The following is a 10,701-nucleotide window of genomic DNA, read 5'->3' as shown; positions in this document are numbered from 1 at the left end:
TAAATTACATACCCATTGGCTGTTCTATTTAATTTACATACTCCCTCTGAAATGGTCCCAAAATAGGCTGTTCCGTTTAATTTACATACTCCCTCTAAAATGGCTGTTCCATTTAATTTACATACTCCCTCTGGAATAGTTTTCCCTAATCACATTGCATAGCCTCACTGTGAATAAGAGAGACTGACAACAGCAATCTATGGAGAGACAACTCCCCTGGCAGGGGACTTTTTACAAGTTCTTTATTTTAAGTGCTACGAGAGTGCAACCTGCATTAAATTAAAGCTTGTGACTTGGACTTTCAATTTTTACACATTTTCCACCCAATTGGGCGACTTTTTACAATTTCTATATTTTAAGTCCTCAGCAATTTGTACACAGATAGCACCTGAGAATTATATTGTTACTAACACCCACGCACGCACCCATCCACCCCACACACGTAGGACTAAACAGACAGACCGTATTATATCATAATTGGAAATACCAGCGTGAAGCGTTAAGGCTGTTCCAGTTAAATTACATACCCATTGGCTGTTCTATTTAATTTACATACTCCCTCTGAAATGGCCCCAAAAAGGCTGTTCCGTTTAATTTACATACTCCCTCTGAAATGGCTGTTCCATTTAATTTACATACTACCTGAGTAAGAGAGACTGACAACAGCAACCTATGGAGAGTAAGAGAGACGACTCCCCTGGGAGGGACTTTTTACAATTTCTTTATTTTAAGTGCTACGACAGTGCAACCTACATTCAATTAAAGCTTGTGGCTTGGACTTTCACTTTTTACACATACAATTTCTTTATTTTAAAAAAAAAAAAAAAAAGGACTGTAAGTTTGGGTACACCGATAACATGCGGGTATAGCCGTATTTGTGTACAAATATATAGCCTTCTAGTTTGGTTTCTTCTTCTTCTTCTTCTCCTCCTCCTTCTCCTTCTCCATCAAACACATCATTCTGTCAAGGCTAGCGCTAAAACTACAAAGGCCCTGGGGCCCATATGTGGTACACTTATGGGCCCTACCCCTAGAAGTGCCTTTTGCCCATCTTGGCCCCAGAGGTCAAGGTCACGGCCCCAGGGGCCCAAATGTGAAAATACAAAGCACGCCGATTCTCAACAAATGAAGCAGCCTCAGGGCCCTCAGTTGGAACACTGATAGCCCTAGGGGCACTCTATATTTACAAATATACAAGAGCCCCATATGTTATATATTATGGGCCCCAGGGGCCCAAATGTTACAATATGGTGCAACAGATTGACAAGCCTAGCTCTAAAAGTACAATATCACTAGGGCTCATACATGGCATATGTATGGGCCCTAAGTGGTAGATGTGCCTTTTGCCCGTTTTGGCCCCAGATTTACAAGGCTAGGGGCCCCAGGGGCCAAAATGTTAAAACAAAGGGCCGGCCGTTTCTCAGCAAATAAAGTAGCTACAGGGTTCAGATTTGGTACACAGGTAGGTCTTTAGTATTGTATTGTCAAATGTATGTATAACCCCCATATGTCACATAATATGGGCCCCAAGGCCCCAAACGCTAAAACATAGGGCCGGCCGTTACTCAGTAAATAAAGCAGCTACAATGCCCAGCTTGAGTTTACTGATAGCACTTGAGAATTATACTTCAACATATGTACAAGAGCCTCATAAGTAAAAAAATATGGGCCCCAGGGCCCCACATGTTAAAACAAAGGGCCGGCCGTTTCTCATCAGTTAAAGCAGCTTTAGGGCTCAGAGTTTGTACACAGATTGCACCTGAGAATTTCATTGTTATATGTACATATGAGCCCCATATACCACATAATATGGGCCCCAGGGCCCCAAATGCTAAAACATAGGGCCAGCCATTACTCAGTAAATAAAGCAGCTACAGGGTTCAGATTTGGTACACAGATAGGTCTTTAGTATTATATTGTCATATGTATATATAATCCCCATATGTCACATAATATGGGCCCCAGGGCCCCAAACGCTAAAACATAGGGCCGGCCGTTACTCAGTATATAAAGCAGCTACAATGCCCAGCTTGAGTCTACTGATAGCACTTGAGAATCATACTTTAACATATGTACATGAGCCCCATAAGTCATATATATTGGGCCCCAGGGCCCCAAATGTTAAAACAAAGGGCCGGCCGTTTCTCATCAAAGAAAGCAGCTTCCGGGCTCAGAATATGTACACAGATAGCACCTGAGAAGTATATTGTTACTAACACCCACACGCCCATCCACCTCACACACGTAGGACTAAACAGACAGATCGTATTATCATAATTGGAAATACCAGCGTGAAGCGTTAAGGCTGTTCCAGTTAAATTACATACCCATTGGCTGTTCCATTTAATTTACATACTCCCTCTGAAATGGCCCCCAAAAGGCTGTTCCGTATAATTTACATACTCCCTCTGAAATGGCTGTTCCATTTAATTTACATACTCCCTCTGGAAGAGTATGCCCTGAATCATATTGCATAGCCTCACTGTGAGTAAGAGAGACTGACAACAGCACCCTATGGAGAATAAGAGAGACGACTCCCCTGTGAGGGGACTTTTTACAATTTCTTTATTTTAAGTGCTACGACAGTGCAACCTACATTCAATTAAAGCTTCTGACTTGGACTTTCACTTTTTACACATTTTCTGCCCAATTGGGCGACTTTTTACAATTTCTTTATTTTAAGTCCTCAGCAAATAAGGACTGTAAGTTTGGGTACATGCGGGTATAGCCGTATTTGTGTACAAATATATAGCCTTCTAGTTCTTCTTCTTCTCCTTCTCCTCCTTCTCACGCTTCATATTAACAGGGCTATCTCCAAAAGTACAAGGGCCCCAGGGCTCATATTTGGCACACATAGTGGCCCTACCCCGTAGATGTGCCTTTTGCCCATTTCGGCCCCATAGGTCAAAGGTCACGGGCCCCAGGGGCCAAAATGTAAAAATACAAAGCATGCCATTTCTCATCAAATAAAGCAGCCTCAGGGCCCTGAGTTGGCGCACTGATAGCCCCAGGAGTACTCTATATTTACATGTATACATGAGCCCCATATGTCATATATTATGGGCCCCAGGGCCCCAAATGTTTAAAAAAGGGGCAACAGTTTGACAAGGTTAGCTGTGAAACTACAAGGGCACTAGGGCTCATATGTGGCACACGTATGGGCCCGAACTTGTAGATATGCATTTTACCAATTATGGCCCCAGATTTTTAAGGCTAGGGGCCCAGAGGCCCAAATGTTAAAACAAAGGGCCGGCCGTTTCTCAGCAAATAAAGTAGCTACAGGGCTCAGATTTGGTACACAGATAGGTTTTCAGTATAGGGTGATGGAACAGCCATTAAAGGGACACTCCGTTTTGGGATTAAAGGGGTATTCAGATTTTTGATTTTTTTTTTTTTGATTTTTTTTTTGTATGGAACATGTTTGTTGCATTATTTAAGGAGGAGCGCCCTCAAGCGTTTACACAGCAAATGCAATTAAAGGGCTATTATTTGATTTTTAATTAATTAATTAATTTTTTTTTGTTGGTATACTGATAGCCCTTTTAGAATATGGGGTGTCAGTGGGTGTTAGGGTGATGGAACAGCCATTAAAGGGACACTCCGTTTTGGGATTAAAGGGGTATTCAGATTTTTTTATTAATTTTTTTTTTGATTTTTTTTTGTATGGAACGTGTTTGTTGCATTATTTAAGGAGGAGCGCCCTCAAGCGTTTACACAGCAAATGCAATTAAAGGGCTATTATTTGATTTTTAATTAATTAATTAATTTTAATTTTTTTTTTTGGTATACTGATAGCCCTTTTAGAATATGGGGTGTCATGATGGATTAAGAGTATCATGGTGGGTTAAGGGGGTTAGGGTGGGAAACACAGGCATAGATATTCGTGTTTGGTCAAACACAACTGTGCCATCTAGTTATCCTTGGGTTTCATCTTCTTCTCCTCCTTCTCCTCCATCACACACATCATTCTGACAAGGCTAGCGCTAAAACTACAAAGGCCCCAGGGCCCATATGTGGTACACTTATGGGCCCTACCCCGCAGATGTGCCTTTTGCCCATCTCGGCCCCAGAGGTCAAAGGTCACGGGCCCCAGAGGCCCAAATGTAAAAACACAAACCATGCCGTTTCTCATCAGATGAAGCAGCCTCAGGGCCGTGAGTTGGTACACTGATAGCCCCAGGGGTACTCTATAAAAACAAGTATACTTGAGCCCCATATGTTATATATTATGGGCCCCAGGGCCCCAAATGTTAAAAATAAGGGGCAACAGATTGACAAGGCTAGCTCTAAAGCTATAATGGCACTAGGGCTCATATGTGGCACATGTATAAGCCCTAAATTGTAGATGTGCCTTTTGCCCATTTTGGCCCTAGATGTTCAAGGCTAGGGGCCCCAGAGGCCCAAATGTTAAAACAAAGGGCCGGCCGTTTCTCAGCAAATAAAGTAGCTACAGGGTTCAGATTTGGTACACTAATAGGTCTTAAGCATTATATTGTTATATATATATATGAGCCCCATGTGTCACACAATATGGGCCCCAGGGCCCCAAACGCTAAAAAATAGGGCTGGCCGTTACTCGGTAAATAAAGCAGCTACAATGCCCAGCTTGAGTCTACTGATAGAACTAGAGAATTATACTTAAACATATATACATGAGCCTCATAAGTCAAAAATTATGGGCCCCAGGGCCCCACAAGTTAAAACAAAGGGCCGGCCATTTCTCGTCAATTAAAGCAGCTTTAGGGCTCAGAGTTTGTACACAGATTGCACCTGAGAATTACATTGTTATATGTACATATGAGCCCCACATATTACATAATATGGGCCCCAGGGCCCCAAACGCTAAAACATAGGGCCGGCCATTACTCAGTAAATAAAGCAGCTACAGCGCCCAGCTTGAGTCTACTGATAACACTAGAGAATTATACTTTAACATATGTACATGGGCCTCAGAAGTCAAATATTATGGGCCCCAGGGCCCCAAATGTTAAAACAAATGGCCAACCGTTTCTCATCAAATAAAGCAGCTTCCGGGCTCAGAATTTGTACACAGATAGCACCTGAGAATTATATTGTTACTAACATACACCCACCCACCCCAAACACGTAAGACAGATCCGTATTATAATATTATATGATGGTAATTGGAAATACCAGCGTGAAGCGTTAAGGCTGTTCCAGTTAAATTACATACCCATTGGCTGTTCCATTTAATTTACATACTCCCTCTGAAATGGCCCCAGAATAGGCTGTTCCGTTTAATTTACATACTCCCTCTGAAATAGCTGTTCCATTTAAATTACATACTCCTTCCGGAACAGTTTTCCCCTAGAGAGACGACTCCCCTCGAGGGGACTTTTTACAATTTTTTATTGTACGTGCTACGACAGTGCAACCTACATTCAATTAAAGCTTGTGACTTGGGCTTTCACTTTTTACACATTTTCTGAACAATTGGGCGAGTTTTTACAATTTGTTTATTTTAAGTCCTCAGCAAATAAGGACTGTAAGTTTGGGTACACCGATAACATGCGGGTATAGCCGTATTTGTGTACAAATATATAGCCTTCTAGTTATACCCGCATGCGAAGCATGAACAGGTATATTGCCATTCTGTGGTTTCATCTCCTCCTCCTCCTCCTCCTTCTCCTATCAAACACATCATTCTGTCAAGGCTAGCGCTAAAACTACAAGGGCCCCAGGGCCCATATGTGGTACACTTATGGGCCCTACCCCGTGGAAGTGCCTTTTGCCCATCTTGGCCCCAGAGGTCAAAGGTCACGGGCCCCAGGGGCCCAAATGTGAAAATACAAAGCACGCCGTTTCTCATCAAATGAAGCAGCCTCAGGGCCCTGAGTTGGTCCAGTGATAGCCCTAGGGGTACTCTATATTTACAAATATACAAGAGCCCCATATGTTATATATTATGGGCCCCAGGGGCCCAAATGTTAAAATATGGTGCAACAGATTGACAAGCCTAGCTCTAAAAGTACAAGATCACTGGGGCTCATATATGGCATATGTATGGGCCCTAAGTTGTAGATGTGCCTTTTGCCCATTTTGGCCCCAGATTTACAAGGCTAGGGGCCCCAGGGGCCCAAATGTTAAAACAAAGGGCCGGCCGTTTCTCAGCAAATAAAGTAGCTACAGGGTTCAGATTTGGTACACAGATAGGTCTTTATTATTATATTGTCATATGTATATATAACCTTCATATGTCACATAATATGGGCCCCAGGGCCCCAAACGCTAAAACATAGGGCCGGCCGTTACTCAGTGAATAAAGCAGCTACGATGCCCAGCTTGAGTTTACTGATAGCACTTGAAAATTATACTTCAACATATGTACATGAGCCCCATAAGTCAAATATTATGGGCCCCAGGGCCCAAATGTTAAAACAAAGGGCCGGCCGTTTCTCATCAAATAAAAGCAGCTTCAGGGCTTAGAGTTTGTACACAGATTGCAGCTGAGAATTATATTGTTATATGTACATATGAGCCCCATATGTCACATAATATGGGCCCCAGGGCCCCAAACGCTAAAATATAGGGCCAGGCCATTACTCAGTAAATAAACCAGCTACAGTGCCCAGCTTGAGTCTACTGAGAGCACCTGAGAATTATACTTCAATATATGTTCATGAGCCTCATAAATCAAATACTTTGGGCCCCACCAGGGTCCCAAATGTTAAAACAAAGGGCCGGTTGTTTCTCATCAAATAAAGCAGCTTCAGGGCTCAGAGTTTGTACACAGATTGCACCTGAGAATTATATTGTTACTAACACCCACCCCATACACGTAGGACTAAACAGATCCACAGAGAATAGTGTAATTGAATACCTGAGTGGAAGAAGGGCCCAACTCCAATTTTTCACAAAAATGAGTTAGACCCATCATTTTATCGCCAGCAGACTGTTCTTCCTTGTGTGTGAAAGATGAGCCAAAATCCACTCTCTAAATAGTCTTCCATGTACACTTAATCATGGTTTCATGGAAGAAAGGCCCAACTCCATGGAGTTGGGCCCTTCTTCCACAAATATTGGGTTAAAGAGAAATTTTGTTCATCCATGAAATCTGCTTTTCACGACAATAAACTTTCTTGCTAGCATATTACATGCTTCTACTTGTGCAATTAATGGATTTCTGTAGTTATTTATAACACATTTGCTTAAGGAACTGGTACTTACAGTATATTAGTGGAAGAAGGGCCCAACTCCAGCTCGTATTAAGACCTGTACCGTTGCCATGGAAACATCACATATAATTTCGAATGTATGTAATATTGTAGGATCATGTATTGAAGGTTCCCTGAAGATGAAAACATTCTGTCTATAAAACTTTTCAAAATATAAGTTTTTTCTTAATATCTCAAAAACAGTTTTGATGGAGTTGGGCCCTTCTTCCACTCAGGTATTCAATTATAATATAGATGACATCAACGTTAAGTTACATACCCATTGGCTGTTCCATTTAATTTACATACTCCCTCTGAAATGGTTGTTCCATTTAATTTACATACTCCCTCTGGAATAGCTTTCCCATAAGAAGTATATTGTTACTAACACCCACACACCCATCCACCCCATACACGTAGAACTATCGTATTATATCATAATAGGAAATACCAGCGTGAAGCGTTAAGGCTGTTCCATTTAAATTACCTACCCATTGGCTGTTCCATTTAATTCACATACTCCCTCTGAAATGGCCCAAAAAAGGCTGTTCCGTTTAATTTACATACTCCCTCTGAAATGGCTGTTCCATTTAATTAACATACTCCCTCTGGAATAGTTTTCCCTAATCATATTGCATAGCCTCACTGTGAGTAAGAGATACTGACAACAGCAACCTATGGAGAGTAAGAGAGACGACTCCCATGAGAGGGACTTTTGCAATTTCTTTATTTTAAGTGCTACGACAGTGCAACCTACTTTTAATTAAAGCTTGTGACTTGGACTTTCACTTTTTACACATTTTCTGCCCAATTGGGCGAATTTGTACACAGATAGCACCTGAGAATTATATTGTTACTAACATCCACCCAACCACCTTACACACGTAGGACTAAACAGACAGATCCGTATTATAATAGATATATGATGGTAATTGGAACTAGAAGGCTATATATTTGTACACAAATACGGCTATACCCGCATGTTATCGGTGTACCCAAACTTACAGTCCTTTTTTGCTGAGGACTTAAAATAAAGAAATTTTATGTGTAAAAGTGACAGTCCAAGTCACAAGCTTTAATTGAATGCAGGTTGCACTGTCGTAGCACTTAAAATAAAGAATTTGTAAAAGTCCCCTCCAGGGGAGTCGTCTCTCTTACTCTCCATAGGTTGCTGTTGTCAGTCTCTCTTACTCAGGTAGTGTGTAAATTAAATGGAACAGCCATTTCAGAGGGAGTATGTAAATTAAACGGAACAGCTTTTTTGGGAGCCATTTCAGAGGGAGTATGTAAATTAAATGGAACAGCCAATGGGTATGTAATTTAACTGGAACAGCCTTAACGCTTCACGCTGGTATTTCCAATTGTGATATAATACGATCTGTCTGTTTAGTCCTACGTGTGTGGGGTGGATGGGTGCGTGCGTGGGTGTTAGTAACAATATAATTCTCAGGTGCTATCTGTGTACAAATTGCTGAGGACTTAAAATATAGAAACTGTAAAAAGTCGCCCAATTGGGTGGAAAATGTGTAAAAATTGAAAGTCCAAGTCACAAGCTTTAATTTAATGCAGGTTGCACTCTCGTAGCACTTAAAGTAAAGAACTTGTAAAAAGTCCCCTGCCAAGTCTCTCCATAGATTGCTGTTGTCAGTCTCTCTTATTCACAGTGAGGCTATGCAATATGATTAGGGGAAAACTATTCCAGAGGGAGTATGTAAATTAAATGGAACAGCCATTTAAGAGGGAGTATGTAAATTAAACGGAACAGCCTATTTTGGGATCATTTCAGAGGGAGTATGTAAATTAAATAGAACAGCCAATGGGTATGTAATTTAACTGGAACAGCCTTAACGCTTCACACTGGTATTTCCAATTATTATATTAATAATTATAATACGGATATGTCTGTTTAGTCTGTTTAGTCAATATAAATCTCAGGTGCCCAAATTCTTAGCCCGGACGCTGCTTTATTTGATGAGATACGGCCGGCCCTTTGTTTTAACATTTGGGGCCATGGGGCCCATAATATTTGACTTATGAGGCCCATGGACATATGTTGAAGTTTAATTCTCTAGTGCTATCAGTAGACTCAAGCTGGACACTGTAGCTGCTTTATTTACTGAGTAACGGCCGGCCCTATGTTTTAGCGTTTGGGGCCCTGGGGCCCATATAATGTAATATATGGGGCTCACATAACAATGTGATTTTCAGGTGCAATCTGTGTACTAACTCTGAGCCCTAAAGCTGCTTTATTTACAGAGTAACGACCAGCCCTATGTTTTAGCGTTTGGGGCCCAGGGGCCCATATTATGTGACATATGGGGTACATATGTACATATGACAATATAATTCTGAAAACCTGTGTACCAAATCTGAGCCCTGTAGCTACGTAATTTGCTGAGAAACGGCCGGCCCTTTGTTTTAACATTTGGGCCCCTGGGGCCTCTAGCCTTGTACATCTGGGGCCAAAATGGGCAAAAGGCACATCTACAATTTAGGGCTTATATATGTGCAACATATGGGCCCTAGTGCCCTTGTAGCTTTAGTGCTAGGCTTGTCAATCTGTTGCCCCATATTTTTAACATTTGGGGCCCTGGGGCCCATAATATATAACATATGGGGCTCATGTATACTTGTATTTATAGAGTACCCCTAGGGCTATCAGTGTACCAACTCAGGGCCCTGAGGCTGCTTCATCTGATGAGAAACGGCATGGTTTGTGTTTTTACATTTGGGCCCCTGGGGCCCATGACCTTTGACCTCTGGGGCCGAGATGTGCAAAAGGCACATCTGCGGGGTAGGGCCCAAAAGTGTACCACATATGGGCCCTGGGGCCCTAGTAGTTTTAGCGCTAGCCTTGTCAGAATGATGTGTTTGATGGAGGAGGAGAAGAAGAAGATGAAACCCAAGGATAACTAGAAGGCTATATATTTGTACACAAATACGGCTATACCCGCATGTTATCGGTGTACCCAAACTTACAGTCCTTATTTGCTGAGGACTTAATATAAAGAAATTGTAAAAAGTCGCCCAATTGGGCAGAAAATGTGTAAAAAGTCCAAGTCGCAAGCTTTAGTTGAATGTAGGTTGCACTCTCGTAGCACTTAAAATACAGAAATTGTAAAAAGTCCCCTCCCAGGGAGTCATCTCTCTTACTCTCCATAGGTTGCTGTTGTCAGTATCTCTTACTCACAGTGAGGTTATGCAATATGATTAGGGGGAAACTTATGTAAATTAAATGGAACAGCCATTTCAGAGGGAGTATGTAAATTAAATGGAACAGCCTTTTTGGGGCCATTTCAGAGGGAGTATGTAAATTAAATGGAACAGCCAATGGGTATGTAATTTAACTGGAACAGCCTTAACGCTTCACGCTGGTATTTCCAATTATGATATAATACGATCTGTCTGTTTAGTCCTACGTGTGTGTGGGGTAGATGGGTGTGTGGGTGTTAGGGGGTGTTAGTAACAATATAATTCACAGGTGCTATCTGTGTACATATTCTGAGCCCGGAAGCTGCTTTCTTTG

The sequence above is a fragment of the Amphiura filiformis genome, chromosome 4, assembly GCF_039555335.1.
Source record: "Amphiura filiformis chromosome 4, Afil_fr2py, whole genome shotgun sequence".
Lineage (NCBI taxonomy): Eukaryota > Metazoa > Echinodermata > Ophiuroidea > Amphilepidida > Amphiuridae > Amphiura > Amphiura filiformis.
This window is presented reverse-complemented; position numbering follows the sequence as displayed.